General features: G+C 36.2%; 1 protein-coding gene across 9 annotated transcripts in view; it reads right to left on the bottom strand.

Annotated features, from left to right (window-relative positions):
- EMC2 (ER membrane protein complex subunit 2) overlaps window positions 1-23913 on the bottom strand; it is a 402209-nt gene that overhangs the window by 173470 nt on the left and 204826 nt on the right. The gene's annotated exons all lie outside the window — the stretch shown is intronic.

The following is a 23913-nucleotide window of genomic DNA, read 5'->3' as shown; positions in this document are numbered from 1 at the left end:
ATCTTCAGACTTTTTGACCTTTGTCTCTTTGGTATTACTACTTTTCACTAACTGGTCTTATCACTCAGATATATACAATCCATGACAATTAGTATGATGTTTCTGGAACCAAGTGAAGACTGATGGGTTATAACAGGCAAGATGAAAAGATAAGGATAGCTGTTCCCAGTATAATACTTTAGGCCATGGAGTTTCCTCAAAGAGTTAAAAATAGAGCTACCCTATGACCAAGAAATTGCACTACTAGGAATTTACCCCAAAGAAACAGATACAGTGAAAAGCCGAGACACCTGCTCCTCAATGTTTCTAGCAGCAATGTCCACAATAGCCAAACTGCAGAAGGAGCCTCGGTGTCCATCAAAAGATGAATGGATAAAGAAGATGTGGTCTATGTATACAATGGAATATTACTCAGCCCTTAGAAATGATGAATACCCACCATTTGCTTCAACATGGATGGAACTGGAGGGTTTTATACTGAGTGAAGTAAGTCAATTGGAGAAAGACAATAATTATATGGTTTCACTCAAACAAGGAATATAAAAAAATAGTGAAAGGGATTATAGGGGAAATGAGAGAAAATGAGTGGGAACAATCAGAGAGGGTGACAAAACATGAGAGACTAACTCTGGGAAATGAGCAAGGGGTAGTGGAAGGGGAGGTGGGTGGAGGGATGGGATGACTGGTGATGGGCACTGAGGGGGGCACTTGATGGGATGGATGAGCACTGGGTGTTATACTATATGTTGGCAAATTGAACTCCAATAAAAAATATACATATAAAAAATGAAAAATTTAAAAATTTTTAAAAAGTCAATTTACCAACATGAGTATGACACCAGCGCTCATCATGTCACGTACACCCCATCTTCTTTAGAGTAAGAGTCAATCAAACTCGTGTTGGACATGATGAATTTAGCTCATAAGTGATCCTATGTGCATAGTAGGAATAAATGGGAAAGCATTTTTAAAAAATACCTTAGGCCACACTCCCATCTCTACAATATGCAGAGAAATGCATATACATACACACCACTGTTTAAGAAATTCATGGAGCACCAAATAATACCACATGTATATTTACACAAATAAACATTCTCATTAAGCTCATGGTATATGGAGAATACAGGCACAAAAGCAAACAATCATAGTACAACATGTTGGTAAATCCTTGTTGAAACAAGAGTCTTTAAGGAAGGGTGCTAATCTAATTTTGCAAACTCCAGGTAACAATATTTAACTATAATTGTCAAGTTGGATTCCTGTAGTCTAGGCACCCATGTTTAATAAAGTCTTTAACTTGGGACTGTATGAAAATAATAGGAGATTTTGAAAATGTTTGAATCTATTCATTGACATGGGAACTGTACAATTTGCCATACTTGAACTTAAATTAAGATATTGATAATAAGTCAAATACTATTCAGTAGGGTTCTGATATCAATATTTGGTTATTTCTCATCTAGGGAATGAGCAGAAGAGTGGTCAAAATAGTTATGTCTGTTCTGATTTCAACTGGATTCTTCTAGGTTTGCTGATTTTCTGTATCTCCCACAGTGTTTGGTTTTTGGCCCATACAATCTGCCCTGGGATTGTGTTATGCTGAGAGCTTATTTGAAGTCTGTTTGAAGTCATCTTTATCTTTTGGTTGCTTTTGAGGTTTGGTTCCCTGTAATGTTCTCTGTGAAATGCCTGTTCCTGTTGCTTGGCTGTTTCACTAAGCTGACTACTGTCTATGTTCTTCCTGTGAACCACATTCCCTGCCATAGTGAGGGATGGCTACATTCAGCTTTCGTTGCCCTCAAGATTTGTTTCCTTTCATTGCCTAGACTCTTCCAGTGTAGAACTGCATAGCAACTTACTCCTCCCTAGGCTCAATGCTCTGAAGTCATGTGATAATAAGGCAGGAACTAGTACTCCAAATGTGTACTGACTTTATGAGATAGGTACTGAACATAACAGAAAAGTCTTACTTTGATCTATGTTTGAGGATAACAGAGACAGCTTCATAGGATTTTTAGGCAGACTGGTGAATTCTCTAAATGTTATAGTTTCTTGCATTAGCCATAACATTAGTTCTCTGGAATTCTTTTCTTGGAATAAGAAGATCCCATTGTGTGATTTTTTTCCCCAAAACAACTTCATAGGTAGATTTTGTAATACCATTTAAATATCCCATGAGTTTTGATGAATTTGTTAAAATCTTTATATATTCATCAATAAATTGATCAATTATTGCCAATACTCCTTTGAATGCATTGCTCATTGCTGTATAGTCCATCCAATGACATAATCATAGAAGATAAATATGGAGTGGATCACTAGAATTGAATCTCCAAAAGATGTATCTCAGAATTTTCCTTTTATTCCTTTGCATGCTAAGCATTTAAGCTTGGAATTAAAATCACGCTTAAAAGAGGGCTAAAAGAACAACTAGGGGAGAGAGAACCAATATTTATTGAGCACCTACTGTGAGTTAGGTATAGTTCTCTATAAATATCTGATGTGATCTTCAAAAAAATTCTTGTAGATTAAAAAAATATTTTATGATTGAGAAAACTTGAAAAACACGAGTGATATTCTGAGGATTTGAATCCATGTCTTTCAGACTATTGAGGTCATGCTTTTACACTTATATTTCCTCTACATACAACAAGTGAAGTTGAAAAGTTGTGTTTAACTCTTGATCTTCATGTCAAAACCACCTTTATTTAAAATTTTTCAATTCATTCACTCAACAACCAACATTTGGAACATCTGCTTTGTGTACAGTGTTATATTAAACCTATCTCTATACTGCTCATTCTTTATCATCTTGTTCTGAGCAAAAACTATTCTTGCTAAAATTCCCAGATGCTCCAGATGACATTATTACAGATTTGAATTGACTTAATTTTTTTGAACTTCAGAAGGAATTTTGTTGGTTGATCTCTTTGAGATAGATTTGAGGTACAGGAAGGAAAGTTAAACGTCATTGCTTTGTAAATTTTAATCCTTTGACTTTAAACCACCAAGATACCAAACTTGGCTGGCTCATTCCAATGAACCAGACCTCAAACTGTGCTCCAATACTATGCAAACTCTTCACAAAACAAATAGTCCTTTATAGTTTGAAGAGGGGCCTTAACAGTGGACTGGCATCCCAGAAAGCAGCTGTGCTGGTCCTGAATGAATACATGATATAAATTCTAATTTATTCTAATTCTAGATAGAGGGACCTAAAAGCCAGAAAGATGCTGAGACCGTGTCTCATAATGCCAGGGAAAAAAATCTAATCCTCCTCTGATTTTGTCTATAATGAAATCAAACATTGGATTTCTAGAAACATGTAGGTGACTAAATAGATTTTTTTGTGCAGTTTCTTCTCAATATTTGGTAACATTTAGATACATCCTAAGGTTCCTAGTCTCAAGCCATTCTCTACTTTTAAAAATATTTTTTTCTCCTCCCCCCATAAAAATGGTCTCATTGTTCTTTATTTAGTTTAACAGAAGGATCCATGTACGAGCATTGCCTTAGCTTTGCTTGGCTTCAATTATACAAACTAACCACAGTCAGTTGGATGGCAACTGCCGTAGCAAAGTGCCTGCCCTCTCTGAATTCATGAGTGGAGTTTTTCCACCCACAATGTCAGGTACAGGATATGAATCGAGGATCAAAATTCTCTAGTGCAAATGGGGGAAAATTCCAATGAAATAATACTGCTTCTAAGACTAAGGTATACTGATCTGCTCTCCCCATACATAATAAGAATAAAAACTATCAGGTTTTTAATTGATTAATAACTATGATCCTGGCACTATACTAATTTTCTTACATATATTATCTCATTTAACACTTTATCTTCTAAGGTAGGCATTACAGAATTCATCTATAATTTATCAAATTCTTAAATACTCAATGATGTTTCTCCCCCACTATTTTTTCAAAATCACAGTTTGTTTTAATTCAGTTGAGCTGTTGGTCCTCTCCTGTTTGTGGTCCCTGAGGGCTGTCAACTCCCTGTTGCCATGCAATTCCAATTACATATTTTCAGACCGCTAATCTCTCTCCACCCCACCAGCTTTCCTGCTCCTGACCACAGAGTGACAACATCAGCTGCACCATGCCACGGAAAACAGGACTCAACGTTTCAGGAGAACCAGCTCAGCTAAGAGAATTTTCTGAGTTGTGAAAGCCTCTTAACACTTCAATATTGCATTAACCTCAGACTTCACCTGCTTTTCTTTGGGCCACAGGGATAATTAGCCATGTGAACATCTTTCATCCAACCACAAACAGAAACAAGCAGATCTTCTCAGCCTGACAACAAGGTAGTACAGCTCAGGGGTCAGTGGAAAGGAGTAAGAGCCCTGTTTTCATAATGGCCAGAAAATCAAGATATTGTGTGACCCTGAGCTAGTGTTTAACCTTTGGCTCTGTCCTAAACCCAGTGAGAAGTGCCTTTTACAAATAACTGGATAACTCCTAGACAAATGTAAAAAAAAATCTTTCCAAGACTGAGAATTGCCACCATCTGTTCCTGTTAATAATTCAGATCATCTACTTTGCAACCACACTCAATCAAGGCTTCTATAGAACCCTATCAGGTCCCAGAGTTCTTTCCTGGCTCAAAAAACACACCTATGAAAAAAAAAAGAAAGAAAAAAACAAAGAAAAACACACCTATGACAAGATTAATGAAATGTTTTATCTTATTATTCCAACTGTACATTTTAAAAACATCATATTGCTAAGCATAGGTATGATATTCTCTTAATTTCTCCAGTGTTCTTCTTTTTTTATTAATGACCATCATTGGTCATTCTCTGGAACTTTGATCCAGATCTTGTGAGGATGTTGAAGTTTAAAATAGAGCTTAAAGGTTTGTAAGTCAATTGCATTTTAAATATTTTATTTAATTTCATTTTTCTTTCCTTTTCCTTTAACCTAAAATGAATTTATTCCTTGGTATTATTTCCTTCTGTTTCGTTGAATCTTAATGCTAGATTGAACACTGGATGAAAGTTTCCTGGTAACAGCTCACAAACTACTGGATTTATTCATCTTTCATGTATTTCTGTATCTAGATCTTCTACATAAGTATAGAACTGTTGCACTTTAATCTTTGTTGGATATAAGTATTTTCAAGGATTCTTAATCTGTTTCTGGAAGATGAGCCAGTTTTATTGAAATCTTGTGGGGTGTTGAGAAAGTAAGTAAAGGGAGCCAAGCTTAAAGTATCAAAATAAATCACTATGATCTTTATTTGTTTTTAAAATGGGGAAGTGATATCATGGGTGCATTAAGACTCAGCCACAACCACACAGCACTGAAGCATGTGGAAGACTCAGAATGAAAATCTTATCAATGATCTAAAGCTCTCATATATTGTGCTACACAATGCCTCATACTGGATTAAACTGAATTAGGATAACCCTTTTTTTCCTGAAGACCTTTCAGTGTAAGCCATTCCATAAGCAGATGGTGCTTCTGACCCCAGTAAATGTTGCACACAGTTGGCCACTTGTTCATAGAGGAACTTCAATTGGAATGAAACTAAGGTATACTTTTTCATGAAGCAAAGAAAGGACTTTTAATAAAAGGTCAAGTAATTTATCCAAATTCAGAGTTAACATATTATTTATACTTCCAATGTTAACATTTTTCTGAGTGCAAGGAAAATAGACGTGAGAAAGGGAGATGGGACTGCTCACTTACTCTGGAAAATGCTCTATTCTTTCATTTTGGAGATAACTGGCATTTCCATGTGCTTTGTGCATATCAATGATAAGCTGATAATAGAAAAGCATACAAGTGGGTGTATTTTACTGGGCTTTTGAAAAATCTTATATGGTATCTTATGAAAATTAGAAAAATAAAATTAACATATTATTGCTTCAAATAAGAGTCTGCCCAGAGTCATAAGGAATTTCCACTTACTACCAAGAATTAGAAGATGGGTGATTTCCTTCTACCCTTTACCATGGCCAATGCAAATGTCATCAGCCAAAATTTCTTTCAGCCCAGAACAGAAGATGAAAGCTTTAGGGCTCAGTAGATTTTTAAAATAACTAAAAAGACCAATGATGATTACCTTTTTATAGTAATGTGTTTGGCAGGATAACATGTGTGTGTCCTCCCTACAGCCACTCCTGAAGCAGAATATCAACCTTTTATAGCCCCAGCCTCTAGAGATTTTGGCAAGGTGGGAAGCAGAGAGGAAATGATACTTTGGGGTTTCAGAAGTCTAGGAAGGAAGGAGAGATGATGCATTTGATAAGGTGAAACAGCCTGAAAAGGGAATGAGATCTGTGAGCCCTCTGAGCAATATCCACATATGCTCTGTGACAGCAACCTCAGAAGGTGGCAAGACGTTAGAAGGGAATGGTTGCATAATGTGTCTAAGGAGCCAGGATTGTAGGCACCAAGATTCCCAGGTCATAAAAAATATTCTCTGTGCCTAAATATAATGCATAAACAACAGAGTTCCAGATCTGGCAATGTAAACTGGATTAATATTGTAATAGCAGTTCAATTATGGCGACTATTGACTGATATCCAAATATGCTTCTCTAGCTTTAACTCCAAGTAAAAATCACAAATTTTTGGAGGATAAGGAAAGCCAGCCATAATGACCAAGAAGTTTGGATTCTCAGGACTGATGAAAAACATTTTTATGTGGTATTTCTGTATAAATGTGTTTATTGATTTTAGTTTGATGAGAGGCAAATTTTCTTTTTTTTCTTCTATAATTTGTGGAATCAGGATCCAACAAAGCTCATGGTGAATTTTTTAATACTGATGTAAACTTTCTTGATATATCAGGTATCAACATAACAAAATACCAGATAACAAAATATGTATTCTTGCAAGTCAGAAAACCTGGTTTCTTTCCCTGCTTCTGCCTTGGATATGTCCTTTTGACCTTGAATAAGTGATTAAAATGTGCTCATCTTTAGGTTCCTCATTTAAGATGGGAATTAATGTGGCCATCAGGTTTACCACTTAAAATTAGTAGATACAGAATTACCAAGAGTTGTGGTAGTACCAATGGTAGGAGTTGATGCTATTGTCATTTGTTTTGCTATGATATGTTTTGAAAATGGTATAGTTGCTCTAGTAAGATCTGCCAGTGACTACTGTCAATACAGCAATTAGCAGATATAATTGCTCCAGTTGGTAATTGTTAAGATTGTAGATGGTATAAATATACTTTTATGTATTTGTACATGCTTTGATAGATTTATTAAACAATAGTGACATATCAGCTTAGATATTATATTTCTAAAAGCAGGACAATTATAAAGAGCTCTAAAAAGCCATTTATTAACTTAATGAACTGATTGTGAAGGTGTCCTGGTTTGTTTTTGGTCATGTGAATAATATTCAAAAATGAGTAGACTGTCTTTTAAATAATATCCCAATAACCAAATGTTGGTGGCAAATTGATTTGAAATAGAGCATGGTGTCTTAACCAAGCAATATTTTTGTTTTAAGTCAGGGAAACAAGAGCTGCAGAACCAGGAAATGTAGAAGGAGCATGGAAAATATTTAATCAACAGTTATCCCTCTACAGGAAAATCACTAGTGTCCATAAAATGAAGCAGATGACAGTCTTGCTTTGCTTCTTAGTATTACGGGAGAAGGTACTCAAAATGCGATTTATTTTCATTTAAAGAGGGGAATGTACATATGCTGAAATCTGGGGGGAATGAGGAGGAGGCAAAAGAAGGTTATACTCTGCACTGTTCATTCCAAAGATGAATGACATCTAGGAAGGCTACTTTTAGAAATTATGTATATAAAGGGGAAATGAATAAAACTATTAAAATGTATCTATAGGATATGAATTTTCCTATATTATAACTTGATATTTTCTTTGTCATAACTGGATTATTATAGAAATGACAAAATTCAGGAAGTGGTTCCTTTCCAGTTTAAGCACTGTGCAGCCAGTAAGTTAGCTACCACTTACCAGTAATCTACACATCTGTGTTTAAATGCAGCAGGGAGAAATTTCCATGATCTTTGAAGTTCTTATTTATTATTAGCTAAAAAGAGTGACTCATCAATTACCCAGTATTCAATGGTCATTCTAATTAAAATCCACAGGTAATTTTTCTCCCTTGTTTACTTGTTATGTTTTGAATGAAAGGCTCTTTTGTAAAACTACATATTTTTGAACGACATATGAGCCACAGCACCTTAGTGTTTACATATTATATTTTCCTCTTCTTTAAGGTTCAGGTCTTGGCTTTAACATCTTTCATCCAAGAGAATGACTATTTTGAGGCTGAACTAGGATTGACCACATCTAACCTCAGAGAATAGAGGTGAAGGGCAAAAATTAGGAGAAAGTTAAAAAGAGGTCTTTTCTTACACTATGTTTAACCTTGATAAAGTCACTCTGCTACAAGAGTTGCTTTTTTTTTTTAAGTTGAAATATAAAGATACAAGACCAAATTATCTATGAAAATCCTACTTCTTGATTTTCTGCTCAAAGTGAGGATGAAAGGAAGCATGTATATAAAATAAATACACTTGAATACAGTGCTGACAAAAAGCCAGCAGAAAAAGATGTTTCAACATGAGAGGTGTAGAGGGTTCAGCTTTCTCTAAGTCAACAACATGAGGGTGAAAATAGGGCCATAGAATAGTGACAGATCAGGGTTTTCTGTCGTGGTACCAATAATCACAGTGGAGAACACTAGCCCCTGCTGAAATCTCCCCGGCTAATTCAGTAAGACCCCAGATCATACTTTTATTCGTTTTCTTATCCATTCTGTGGTCTCTTTTTTTCCTCTGCTCCTGATTCAGTAGCTTCCATTATCCCATCTAAGAGTCAAATCCTCTGCTTGGTTTCCTTTTTTTTTCTACGGTATTAATTTGCCATTTTTGTCACCAACCTTCATTTCCCCATCTTCTTGCAATGGCAACCAAAATTTTACTTTGTAGAAATTCCTTATTTCTTGTTGGTCCTGTTGCTTAGGAAAGATTGTCCCAACTCTAATATATATTAGTTAATGATATATATTAGCCTATCACCCTGGTCACAATGACCCATTCAGGAATGAACACATAACCCATTCAAGGTGAATGAGTCATGAAGAGATATTTGTTCTATATTCTCTGGCAGCAATCACCAGAGACTGTGTCTCAGCCCCTGGATGGTTTGGTGTATGTGCAGTCTGACTGCCTCTGTCATTTTGTTACTCTATAACAGACCTGCTTGTTCTGAGGCCCTACTCTGCTACCTATTAAGTGTGTTGTCTTGGACAAGTTGCTTAGCCTCTGTGTGCCTTTTTCCTTGCCACAATAGGTTGTAATAGGAATTAAATCAGAAAAAAAAAGAATTAAATCAGGTAATGTATATAAAGTACTTAAAATAGTTGCAGGCATGTCATAAGCACTCCATAAGTGTTTAAACAAAATATTCCTTCATCGCTCATATTTTAAACCTTGTAGTTATCTTTGATGAATCCTCTTTTTCTGTACCTGCCATTCACTGAAAATTCTCTCTCTTATGAAACACCATCCTCTTTTTTTCCCAATCTGTTATACTTCACTGGCTACATTCTTATTTTTATATCTGCACACTCTTTTGTTTACCTCATGCATACTTTTTTAATGAATACCTATGGGGTTTTCTGTTCACAGTATCCCTTCTTTAGGAAGTAGTTGGCCTTCCCATTCTTTCCAAATGGTTCCATAGAAGCTGCTTCCTTAATACAGCATGAATCATACCCACCAGCCCCAGCCATAGCTTATTGATCAACAAGTGGGTAACACAGTCCCTTGTCTGGGATGTTTAGACTTACAGACCAATAAGAAGATGACATAATTTCTCTTCAAAGAATAAAGCTCCATAGTGTAAAACTGGTGTGGTAGCAAAGTTTTCTGCCATGTAGAAAAATGCTAATTAACTTTTTAATGCTAATTAACTTTTTTTCTTGGCATTCTTAGAAACTTGGAAATTTACTAATATCCTAGGCCATATATCCAGAGTCATTTTGATAGGAAGTTTCTAGTTATATATATATATATATATATATATATATATATATATATATATATCCCTCCCTCCCCCTGAGGATCAACTTATGTTTCCTTTATGCAAAATGGCTTAATTTCATCACACCTACTGTTTTTAAACCATAGGTACTCATTAGTCTGAGATCAGTACCTAGAGCTAAAGAATTAACTGCAGTGTATTAACAAATTAGACTCCATCTCAGGAGCCTGGATCTTTCAGTTTTTAATCATCCCATTTAGCCTCTTGAGATTTGTTTGAGGCCACTCTGGAACAGCATATAATTCTTTCAACAACATTCTGAAATGTGTCTTATATCTCCATTTTGCAGATGTGGAAGTGGATGCTCAGTTAAATGACTGACCCAGGTCAGGAAACTGGTTACACTGGGAAGAAAAGAGATATAAAGTCAGATAGGGAATAAATAAATGAGAGAGAGGAGCAACAGTAAGAAACCTCTGTGCTCCTAGGGTAAGAGAGAAGGAGAGAGGTCATCTTCCTAGAGCCCACAATCTGAGGGTCATCCAGTGAAAGCTGGGAGCACAGAAGGCTTACCTGTCCTGCCAGGAGTCTGTATCACACAGGGTAGACCTGTCTGGTGGCAGCTATAGCAAGTGAAGGAGATGCTGGTGCTTCATCTATTATTGAACAAGAAAGGGAGAACTACTCTAGCTTCCTCCTTCCTTCTGTCCTACAACCTATCTAAAGCTAGTTGGCAAAAAAAATCTAGGAAATGTAGTTTCCTGTTATATAAAACAGAAGAGAAAGGCAGGGGAATAATCCAAGAACAAATGGGGAAACAACCAGCACACATCCCCCTTTATAAAAGATTAAACCCAGACTAAGCTTTGTATTCCTTGCAGGGGGTAAACTAAAATTCAAGATTTCAGAACTACAGAATGGATCCCCTGAGTCTATTAATATTGAGATGATGCTACTGTAGTTTAAAATCTAAAAGCATCATGTGTTCTCCTTGGTAGACAGGAGAGCAGAAAATGACTCCAATTTAAAACAGATTTTTTTCAGAACCTCTCGCTCACAATCTCTATTTACTTCTGTTTTTATTAGTCATTGTCATAAGGACAGCTACTAACTCAAACTTGTAATAGGGATTTTATTGTATGGAAATAAGTAAACATGCCCCTGTCTATATAGATTATCTTCCTAGAAGCCAAGGGAAGCTAAAGAGCCAGATATCAGGAAAGGCAGAAACCAGGATAGAGCTCACGGAAGTTGGAATGAAAGAGTCATGCAGACTCTAAGGTAGCTCTAGCAGCAAAAGCCCATAGATTTTCAGTCCAAATATGTACTTCTCAACTCGCTTAGTTATTCTCTGCATACCTCTTATTTTCTGTCTAGTTCTCTTCCTGATACCCTCTGGTTTATTCCCTTCAGTGCAAGGTCCTAAGAGAAGTAATCTAATGGGTTCAACTAATAACTTTCATCTTTTTTGGAACAGAACTTTTGGATAATATCACATCATGGGTTGCTGTTCATGCTATGGATGGGCTAACCTTGACTCAGTTGCCCTATTGAGTCTCATCACCTGGGGGCAATGGATCATATGCCACATATCCTCTTTATATAACATGGTTGCCTGAAACTACCTTATCAGTAGGACAGTTTTCTTTAGAAATCTATGGTTGTGTCTGCATCTTTAACAGAGAAGAAAAAAGAACACAGGAAAAAAAGAAAAACAAAATCCTCCTCCAGAAGGAGCAACTATGCCTCTGGCTAAGAAAATTCCATCATTTAATCCACATTCATCACCAAATATCATGAAGGAAAATATATCATATTACTATAATATTCTATCGACCAAAAAATACTTGACAATATTGTGTTAATTTATTGTCTCTGCATCCTGAGAGATTGGTCAGTCTTGTTTGACTAATCAAAAAATAGAACTGCCACACAATTAGGACTTGTACTCAGCATTCCAGGACACAAATCTGTTTTTAATCTAGACCAACTAGGTTCCACCAATGTGGCACAGGCTGCTTTGAAAAACAGAGATCCTCTTTACTGCACCAAAAAAAAAAAAAAAAAAATCAATCCATATTGAGAAATTAGACCTCTCTTTACAACTATCAATTTGAGAAATAGCTATTGTTTCTGTATGAGTGCAGAATAAACCTGGCTATTTTAAATCGATGACCTAAGAAACCCATTACAGATGAGCCAAGATTGTATTAGAAAGTAAATGTGAACAAAATCATCAAGTTAATGCTACAAAATGGCCTAAGTTCATTTGCACTAGAAGTGCCACTTGTGCTGAATTATTTATAATGCTGCATAATGTGGTAAATGTAATGCAGTGTTTACGTAGTATTCTATTTAGTTGGTTGTTGGTTTTAAGACACTGGGTCTTCAAAACCCTGATGCCCTTAAAACTGAGCCAAGAGGTAAGATGTGACCACAATATGCTTTGTAAAGTCTCTATTATTTACTTTCTTCTGTTGTTCAATCTCCTATCTTTCAATACTGAGATAATTAAGAATAGAGGAAGCTATAGTATAAGGCCAGACAGGGGTCCATTCATATGATTTAATGTAACAGAATAGGTAAAAGAAAGTCCTCTTCTATAGCCACTCCTATGTCCAAAAGCTGTGGTTAAACTTGACTATAGCCTTAACTATATAGTGGGTAATGAGGATGACCCATCAAGATTAATATTTAGTCTACAGTCCAGAAAATAATTATCAGTGCCTTCAGACCTAATTCATGGCTGTGATGTTTTTAGTCTTTTTAGGGATCATTGCTAACATGTATATTGACATTCACTTTGTAGCTACCATGGCTCCTACATGTTAGATTTAGGCATATAAGCAAATCACATCTAATAAGTTTATCTTAGGTTGACACCTTTGCTGCCATCTGATTAATTAGATAACACATGGAATCTGTTTTTGAAGGCGGTGGCTCTTTGAAAGAATGTGTAACTAGGTTCATTCTTAAAAGAGCTTCCAACTGGAAAGTTTGGAGTCATTCAATCCAAATAAATGAAACTTGTGCCTAAATATTTAGGTTGCTTTTTATTATTTTAATGTTGTATCATGTGATGAGTTTTTCTCCCTCTACAGTATTCTGTTCAACACAAAGGCAATAAAAACATTTTTTTTTGCAAATGCAAGTGACGAAAGTGTTTAATTATTCCTATGTATCATCCTAATTAAATGATATATTCTTAGCATTACCCTATTTCTTATCTCAACAGACATTTTACATTATTGTTTTTGTGCTGCAAGCATATTGTTTTTAACCAAGCATCTTTTAGAGCCACTTTTCCGTCTTGTCACACATCTCTGCATCAGCAGCTGAGTCAGATGCTCCAAAATAGTACTGCTATGTATTCAATAAACAAGTATTAAGCCTCTGCTGTATCCTAGACTGCACTCTCTTTCTTTGCATCTTGACTCTGGTCTACCTATTTAGATAACCACATTTTCTAGGACAAATCCCGACTTTAGGTAAATAGGCCTTATGGATCTCCATTCACCATCTTTTGACTTGATGTCATTATTCTTCCTGCTAGTCCAGCCATGTTCTTCTCACATATTAGAGCCTAGGCTTTAAATGCATTCAGAAATCCTTGGGACAGAAACCTTTCTTGTATTGTTTTAGTCCTCTACTACCTTCTTGGCCCAGGGTATCCTGCCCAGGTACCAAAGCGCGAGGTGTCTGCTTCTGGCTATTCTTGCTTCACACTCCTTATTACAATGCTATTCCCTCGATTGAAACAATTTCCCTGTTAGACCTCTATCTCATTCCCACCATGGAAGACTGCTGCCCTAGCTACTATCTTTTATATAATAATTCACTCACTGACATCCAAGTTCCACTTGCTGGAGTTATCCCCCTGCCTGTAGATGGATCTGTTTCTATCACGGAACATGCCTGTCACAGTGGGAGAAACCATTTCCAAGTCCTGGACCCTTTCTACTGGGCCTGTCCCACTGTAAATTCACTATTCATAGTTAGTTGTGCCTAACATAAGGAAGAAAAAAGAATTTCAAGGTATTTGACCATTAGTAGGAGTGAGAATCTATACTTTATAAAGAAAAAATGATAAAATTATAGGTATTCCAACCACCTATAATTTCCACCTGGCCTCCTGATATTCTAGAGACAGCATACGTGTATGGAATGTGCTTGCTGAAGCATCTATATACTTCTTCCAAATCATTGAACTCTTTTGAGGTGAGAAGCAGTATTGTAGATTAGAAATAACAGTGGCATACACAGAAAATCTATGATCCAGATTTGATTTGCCATTGACTACTACCCTCATCCTGAGCAATCTCCCTTAATATCTCCTGGCTGTTTCTCCTAGAAAATGTGGGAATAATAACATTTATTAGCAGGTACCTGCAAACCACTGAATCTTTTTTTTAAAAAAAGATTTTATTTATTTGACAGAGAGAGTGAGACAGCACAAGCAGGGGGAGTGGCACGCAGAGGAGAGGGAGAAGCAGGTTCCCAGCAGAGCAGAGAGCCTGATGCCGGACTCAATCCCAGTACCCTGGGATCATGACCTGAGCCAAAGGCAGATGCTTAATTGATTATGGCGCCCAGGTTCCCACCATTGAACCTTTAACTTGATTTTGGTAAGTTAGAAAAGCAAAAAAAAAAAAAAAATAATAATAATAATAATAATAATAACAGAATTTGTCTGAGCTTGGCTAGTTGAATAACTCTGAAAGTTTCTCTCTATTTGAGCTATTCTCCAGGACTTGTTTGTGTAACAACATGTCCATGGGTAAATGGGTAAATTTTCCTGCACATACTGTACTCATTCACTATAAAGTCAGAATCCAATGTTTCTACTGATATCAAATTTCATGGTGTCTATTAAAAATATACATGGAGAATGAGGATACATAGCGCATGTGATTGTGCAACTAGAGTTCACCTATTTTCTGCCTGTGATAAATGGGCTGAAGCAGGGTGCTGTAGGAACACAGAAGAGGGGCATCTACCCAAGTCTGCAAGATCTAGGAAGACTTCCCAGGCAAGGTGATGTCCAATTGCTTTCTGAGATGCAGCCAGATGCCTCAGAGCTCTCTCTGTATGAGTCCTCGGTTCAGAACAGAGAAAAGTCACATTCTGACCACATGATCACAGCCAATCCCATAATGGGGCATATTTGCCTTCCCTGCTCTCATCACTGTTCATCTCTACAGTACATAACTGGGCACCTATGGGGCCAGTCTGACCATGTTCATACATCCTAAAGTGAAAAATTATAAAAATGTTCATAAGAAGGGTAGTTTTACTAAAGAAAAAACATTACATAATACAGTAAACAGAGAAACTTTCTTAAAAACCTCTATAAGCAATTCTCTTGTTCCAAAGTTCTAGTCTCTGTGGTAGCTATTTCATCTCCTGTTCTCTATAGCTCTATTTAATATCTGTCTTTTTAAATATGTCTTTATCTCTATTTCTCTGTTTGTTCTCTCACTATCTCTCGCTCTGTCTTGGTGTGCATTCTTTTATTTTTTCTAATTGAGATAACTGACATATAACAGTGTATTAACTTCATATATATGAAGTGTTGACTTTATTTATTTGTATATATTTATTTATATATTGGAATAAGATTCCCACCATAGCATTAGGTAATATCTCTATCAAGCTATCCTTTCTTTTTTTGTGGCGAGAACAATTAAGGCAGCTTTGACATTTATAATAGAGTATGGTTGACTATAATCACTATGCTGTACATCGGACCTCCAGGACTTATTTATCTACTAGTTGCAAGTTTGTACTCTTAAATAGCATCTTGCCAATTCCAACCACTCCAGGCCCTGGTAACTATCATTCTATTCTCTGTGTCTATGAGTTCAGCTTTTTTAGATTTCACATATGAGTGATATCATACAGTATTTGTTTTTCTATGACTTGTCTCACTTAGCATAATGCCCTCAAGAGCCATCCATGCTGTTGCCCATGGCAGTATTTTCTTCTTTCTCATAGCTGAATAATATTCAAGTGTGTGTGTGTGTGTGTGTGTGTGTGTGTGTAAATCACAGCTTCTTTTTATCCATTCATTCACTGATGGACATGTATTCTTTTCTTTAAGTGCCTCTATTTCACTCAGTTGTATGTCTCTTAGAGTCCCTGTCTTGTGTGTATATTTTTATGTGTGTATGTCTTTCTCTCTTGATCTCTCCCTTTCCCTCTATCTCCACCATCATCTCCTCAACTCGTCCATCTGCTTCTTTTTCTATCCAGACTACCCAAGACTCTAGGCTCTACCTCCCACATCCTTTTCTCTCCCTACGGATCTATCCGTTTTTTTTTAGTATAGGAAGCACTTCTTAGCTTCTTTCATTTTCCATCACCATCTCTCATTCATCCAATAAATAAGGGTGATTATCTTTTGTGTCCACATTTTATAGAAGATTGGAGATGAAAAATGGTAAGTGCTTATAATTCAGTCATTGTTCGGCCCCACCAGCCTCATCTCATTAGTTCTTCCTTTGCGCTCTTTATAGGCTACATAGAATTTCTTACAGTTTCACAAACTCCTACTTCTTCATAAGGGCCTGTTCATCTTGTCTGTCTTACAACTCCTCCCCCCACTTCCCTGGGTAACTCTCACTCTTATTCTCTTTTTTTATTTTTATTTTTTCACTCTTATTCTAAGGACTGTGTGACCCATCCACAGAGTAGGCCACTCCCTTCAGTGTGGAATTAGATGTCAGTGCTTTGGAAGCCCCTTTCTTACCATTATAGCACTCATCACACTAATCAGGAAATGTTAAGGCTTAAATGTTTTCTGTATAAGACATGGCTCCTTGAGTAGATGAACACACAGTTACCTTCAGTGTCTGCCAATAGCCAATGCTCTATAAATGTCTGTCCAATGACTACTGAAACTCTAAGCAATAAGCAGTGATCCATGCCAATCTGTCCTTGAAAGGCTCAACCTTAAACTGAAAATAAAAAGACCAATGTGCAATTATGTATAAGCCTTTCCATGTTTCTGTTACTCAAATCACCTCAGCAAACAGCAAAGATAAGAGCTGCAAGAAAGAAGAAAAATGAAAAAGGCCAGGTTCAGTGGCAAAGATCACAAACAGTTCTTGTACAATTGCAAACTGAGACATCATAGCTGCCTAGAGCCACTTTTAAATGAAAGTCACATAATTTGAAAAGACCATTTGTATAAAGGAGGCAGTAACTTTGGCCAACAATTCTTTTGCCACTGATTTAAGAATCTTGGAATAAGTAATTTCAAGGGAATGGCTTAAAGGAAAGGAAAATGATCCAGATCATAATCAAATGAAAATGCTAGAGGAGGCTGTTGGGTGGAATTCTTTCAAGGTCCTAAATTTAACCATATGGGATTATCTTCTATGTATCACCCTAGTCAATCTTTGGGAATGAAAGATTTCCTTCTTAATACTAAACTACATTTCAGTACAAAGATAGACCCCAGTCTCCTTTATTTAGTTATTCCCCTTCACCACAGATAGTTTTCCATGTTCTATACGCAGTAAATAAGAAAATCTTTTCTCTGACATGGCCAGCTCAGCTACAAATACAAGAAATAAGTAACAGTTCAAATCTATTCTTCTCTCCCAATGAACTGAGTTAATTGTCTACACTAAAAACTCTCAGTGGGGATATCACACAGCTAACTGTTTCACAATGTAATATAACAAAAGGATTAAAAGAGGGCAGCTTTATGATGTGTGAATGATGTGCTTAAATCATTTTATAAACAAATGCTCTGTAATAGAGGCACAACTATTTAACTGTACATTTAAATAATACCACTCTAGGCATTGTTTAAATATCACTTACCTGGGTTATACTCGTTTATTAATTACCCAAACATTTACAGAATTTCTCTAAGTGTCAGGGACTGAATGAGGTTTCTGCTACGGAGTTGAGGGGGTGAGAGAAATCTGGGATATATATACCAAGATGAAAAAGATTTGGCTTTTAGCCTGGAGAAGCATGTGGTTAAAAAAAGAGAGAGACTTGTAAACTTGCAGTTCAGCAAGGAGGACGACAATGGCTCTTCTGGGTACATTCTACAGATGAAATCTTAACCTTCAAGTTTATTAAGACAGGACTGTCTTTCACATGTCCCAGTATATAAACAATTGGCCAGACACTAATCTTCTCTATTAAATCACCCAAGAGATTCAAGTCAGTAGCAGTAGTATTGTTTTAGGATAAAATGAAAGCAATTGCTTATGCTTATTCATACAGTCATTCAAATAACATTTGTGAGTTAGGTAATATAAGAACTGTGCTTGGCACTGACCATACTGGCATTGAAGTTTACAACGTGATAGAAAGACATGTATGAATTGACTTTCACATTACAGTGTGGTAAGGACTATGTTGGAAGGTATGTCAAGGACATTGAGGGCCAGAAGCAGGAGCAACTGGGCCTAGCTAGAGGCATCAAAGAACTTTACAGAAAAATTAACATTTGAAATGGCCTATGAGGGTAAATGGCTGTCATCTTCTCTCTATTTTTAGTCTTGGAAGATAAATAGTTTTTCTTCACATTATTTAAGTGACTCGTTAATTTATCATCCTTCTTTATTATCTGTTCTTCAGTTGACTCTTTCTGGTAAGTCTTACAGATCTGCCCTATCTTGAGGTGGGGAGAACAAGATTGGTATAAAATAAATTTAACTTGTTGCCACTTTCTACCTATAATCTAATTTCTCTATTTTCTTTCATTTGATTACCCTTCTTATATAGGAGCTATAAACTTATTATTTTTATTTCCTTTCCTTCATTTTTTGGCTTTTTAAGAATAATAACTAGCACCAATGTACCAGGGCTGGGGGGGATTCTAATCTTACATATTTAAGTTATCAGATATAAATTATAATTTTGGCTTTGCCATTAAGGCTCAGAAATTACAAAATTGAGGAAGCAGAACCAGGATTCAGACTGGTATCTCCCTGGCTGTGAAGCTTTCCTAAACAGCCTGCTTCTTATATCACTTTTGTGATTATTGATAAATTCAGACGTCTTTTTCTTTCCTCATAATCCTTGTCCGATTGCATTTGATATTGTGACTTTCCTCTTCATGCAGGACAACTATTTTTGCCAGTCTGAAATCTGTTCCTCTTCAATTTTGAAATGGCACCCCAGTATTCCTTTTGGAGAACTGTGTTCCCTTCTTGTTCCTAATGGTTTGAAGTGAGGCTGGTCTCACTTACCCCCAGATCTACAGGTAAGCACATGACATACAAAAGAGCAAATGCAGGAAGCCCAAAAGGTATATTTATATAAAATATAAAATATTTTTTATAAATATAAAATATTATAAAATCTTGCTGATTTTAGGTAGCCCATCTCTGTATAACCCTGCTTCTTCTAGGGAAAGCCCCATATACCAGTTCTAAAAACTGAACTTGATGAAAATAACAACGAACTTACATGATTTGCTGAATCCCTGTCCTCCTTCCACTATACTATGATGATTTAGTACTTGGCTGGTGTCCTCCCAACTCAGGCCTTCAGCTCCCAATTCACATGGCCAGCAGCCACCAGAAATGAGTCATGGGCTGGCCAGCCTGCTCTCTGCAAAGATTTTGAGTCCTCTCAATTTCCTTCTGCCTTGTTCTCATTCTCTACTTGGTCCTAGTGTCTACCAGACTCTTGATCCTTTGGATTTTAATTTATGGGGACTAAATTCTATTCCTAAAGCCTGAAAGTCATACACCTTAAAATTCTCCATACTGTTTTTGTTGTTGTTTTTATTTGTTTGTTTTTTTGTTTATCAACTAATTCTGTTCAGTACTGGATACTTTAGAGCACTTACCAGCCCAAGATCCAGACTTTAGAAACCCAAATCTAACATTAATGGATTTGGCCAAAACATAGGCTTGTATCCTGGTGCCTCATCAGAGGAAGAGCAGTTGCCTGGTTGAATTCACATCTGTCTCTCCCATTTATGATTATGAATCTCAGAGACCAGGTCTGATTAATCTTTGAATCCCTAGTTTCTAATGCCACGCTTTATACATGGCAGTTACAATGTAAATTTTTGCTAAACTAAGCTGACTGAACCTTATATGGCTCGGAATTATAACCTTAGAATTTCAGTTTTTAACTGTGCCAGGCATCTCCCTCTAGCCTGGAATGACTCTAGATTTCCCTTATATATAAACTAGAGCTGCTAATTGAAACTGTCTATGACAGTCTATAATATTTTAATATCCTCAAGTGAATACTTATGAAATGCATTTTATGACTATTATGTAGCAAAACCCCAAAGGAAAGCGTTTTTCATTTGTCATGGATTATGAGCTTAATTTGAAAGGTTTTTGTTTTGTTTTGTTTTGTTTTGCTTTGTTTTCTAAGAAATGGCATCAGAAAAATAAAATTCTAGAGTTTGGAGAAAATTGATTTTCATTCATCTTAGATTTAAGAAAATCATAAAAGAAAAGAAAAGAAAAGAAAGAAAGAAAGAAAGAAAGAAAGAAAGAAAGAAAGAAAGAAAGAAAGAAAGAAAGATTTAAGAAAATCCTAGAAATGAGAACTATATATTAGACAAGATTTAATTTTCCAATAAAGAAAATAAGATTTCTCCTGTGCCTATTTCTAGTCTTCTCCTACTTTGTTACATCATAGAATTTTTTTGTTATCTACACGACAAAAATAAGGAACAAAAATACATGACCACAAGAATTCTAGCTGAATCCACCATTATGAGATGAATACAGTGAATATATCACATGGGGCTGTACTTTTATTTCTTTGGAACCATGAAATCATTCCAAAAGTGGATATATTTCAATTTTAAAAAAATCATAGAAAGATTTGTATTTAACGCTACTGCCAGGTAGAACAATGTGTCAGTGAAATGATTGTTTTGGTGTCACAAATAATGAGGAATGACTCTATTGGTAGATAATACTGGAGTTTGAGGGGATCATTAAACAACTTCCTTGTTGTCCCCTCCTGAATCATAAGATGTTCAAAAGATGAAATATTTTCCTTGAGATGAACAGAAGAATGAAGCAGATAGAGACCAAAACAGGGCCCTTGGAGAACATGTGGCAAAAATGGACTTACTAATTCTGAGTCTCTAGAATTAAGCAAATTTTCTCATCTACTCACTCCAAATAAAAAGCAAGTTTGGGACCTTTACCACTATGCCTTCCACATGCCCTACCAGGGCAGATTCCCTGGAGGCAGGTAGACCCCAAAGACTCAAAGGGAAGGAGCGGACTATATTTGCCCCTCTAAAAGTCATCAAACTCTAAATTACTCTGCCCCTCCTAGGGGACAGAGAAGGAAAAATTCCTTTTGAAAGAAAAGAGGAGTGAGGAATAAGGGCACTTTCTACTCCTATCAGTGCCCCCAAATGATGTATAATTGATGCACTATTAATGTATCTGTTCTACAGAGTAGTGTTTGGAAGAGCATAGGAGAGTAAGAGAAAATTTCCATGGAGGTAAATTCTCAAAGAACTACATTTAAAATTTTTTTCTAGCAATGGTTTTGGCTTTGTAAGTGTCCTTTTTAATTACACTTCTAAATATCAAAAAAAAAATGTCTTTTAACTTTCCCACAGAAACTTTCCCACAATTCTAGGTACCCAAAACCAGGCTCTTATCTCAATAATTTTCTTTCCCTTAGAATGTATTATCTGATGTGTTACTGTGGTTTACAATAATTCTATTCTTAAAAATATTTCCCATTAAATATGATAGTAACCCTGCTTACTAGCTGATTCACCATAAATTGTATTTTGAATACATAATACTAACCAGCTGTGGAATGAAAGATCTATGAAAGATCTTGGATACTGATACCTTCATAGGATGAGAAGAAATGGTCACAGGTGAAGGCTGAACTGGGAAGGACACTTTTCTGGAATCCAACAAAGAAGATTCAAGAAATTTCAGAAGGACTCAAGACTCAAGAAGTGCTCAAGATACTTATGTTGAATTGATAAGAAAAATAAGAACTGAAGTGTATATTTCCCCTGGCAACTAAGAAGTCACTGTGTACCCCAAAGAGAGTAGTGTTAACAGAATAGCAGGATTAAGGCAATTTATAGAGGTTTAAGAAGTAAATGAGCTATGGAATTGGAAACCACATTATTACTAAATGCAGAGTTCCATTTCTAAAGATTTAATTGTGAAAAAAAAAGAAAAAAGCAGGGAAACCCTGGGTGGATCAGCAGTTTAGCACCTGCCTTCAGCCCAGGGCATAATCCTGTAGTCCTGGGATCGAGTTCCACATCAGGCTCCCTGAATGGAGCGTGCTTCTCTCTCTGCCTGTGTCTTTGCCCCTCTCTCTCTTTCTGTCTCTCTCTCTTTCTCTCCCCGTCTCTCATGAATAAATAAATAAAATCTTAAAAAAAAAGAAGAAAGTATAAGATCTTATAGGAAAGTTTAGATTAAGGGAAAATCAATGTCCTTTCATAAAAATTGCTACCAATAAATAGACACCGAAAACTTGTAGTAATTAATAAAATATATTCTACATAATGGTATATGATAAAGTACTAATTTCTGTGTTCCCAATAATTAGACTAAACAATTTGAAATGGGGCTAAATGGAATGAACCAACAATATACGCAAGAGAGTAAAGAGAGTTGTGAGTTGGCCAGGGCTTTCATCAAAGTCTTTGTAGAGGGATAGGGCTAGTTTATTTCCCTAAAATTAGTTAGGATATGAAAAAATTGGATGAAAGTTCTTTCAAGATGACAAGAGCAGAAACAAAGGTATTGATCAAGGCATGATGATTAGAATACAAGTTGCATTTTAAACATCCAATCAAATTAAAATTTCCCTCATTCCTTGCTCCTTATTCAGAAATCCCAAGCAATTGGTCATTTGCAACACTATTCTTCTCCATCAAAAGACCACCAAAACCAGAATTATTAGTTAAACTAAACATGGATCAAGTTAGAGGAAATAAAACCGATTCGGTTGGTTCATGGAAGATTTTTTTTATTTTCCCTTTTCCTTGTCCAGGCACATAATTATAGTATATCACATATACCAAACACTAGTTCAAGCACTTTATCTATTTTAACTGATTTCCTCCTCACAGTAACCCTATAAGCAAAATGCTTCTATTTATGTCCATTTTAAAAACAGGAAAACTGTGGCACAAACTAAATTATTCCAGGTTATTCAACTAGTAAGTAGCATATCTGGGATTCAAACTCCAGTCTGGTGCCAGAGTCTGTGCTCTTAAGAGTACTCTCTCTCCCCTGCCTTTTCCTCTTTACCCTTAATCATTTTTGCATCTTTATTTTAGATCTAAGTCAAAGTAATAGATGCTCATTACCTAAAAATTCAAAAGTACATTGTCTTGGCCCACTTACTAGTTCTACAATAAACAGCTCTGTGTATAACAATGGGGAGAGGAAATGAGTGAACAAAATGGTACAGCTTTCCATAAACACGTCAAAAAAAATCCCCTCCTTCTAGCTTTACTTCTCATTCTGCCTTCTTCCCTGCCAACTGAGGGACCAAATGCTCTCTAGGTATCACCACACACACACACACACACACACACACACACACACACACACACACTTCGTGTTTTCTGGGCTACAGCTGCCCTCAGATTCTATTTCATCTTTCAACTTGCTCCTATTCTTTTTCCAATTTTTAGACATTTTTTAAAAATTCACTTTTGATCTCCATATTATCCTATCTTTCCAATAATGTGTTTATTTCATTTTGTGTTTCCTTATTATAATTTTCATAAAATCTCAGCCTGAAAGCAGAAACCACAGGGATTTTTTTTTTTAATATGAGTGATATTTGGGGCACCTGGGTTAAACATCCAACTTTTGGTTTCAGCTCAGGTTATGATATTTGGGGCATGAGAGAGGCCCTACATCAGTCTCCAAGCTCCGCACGGAGTCTGCTTGAAATTCTTTCTCCTCTCT

This window comes from Canis lupus, chromosome 13, assembly GCF_003254725.2.
Source record: "Canis lupus dingo isolate Sandy chromosome 13, ASM325472v2, whole genome shotgun sequence".
In the NCBI taxonomy this organism is placed as follows: Eukaryota; Metazoa; Chordata; class Mammalia; order Carnivora; family Canidae; genus Canis; species Canis lupus.
The sequence above is the reverse complement of the archived record's forward strand: the minus strand, read 5'-3'. Positions and strand labels throughout refer to the sequence as shown.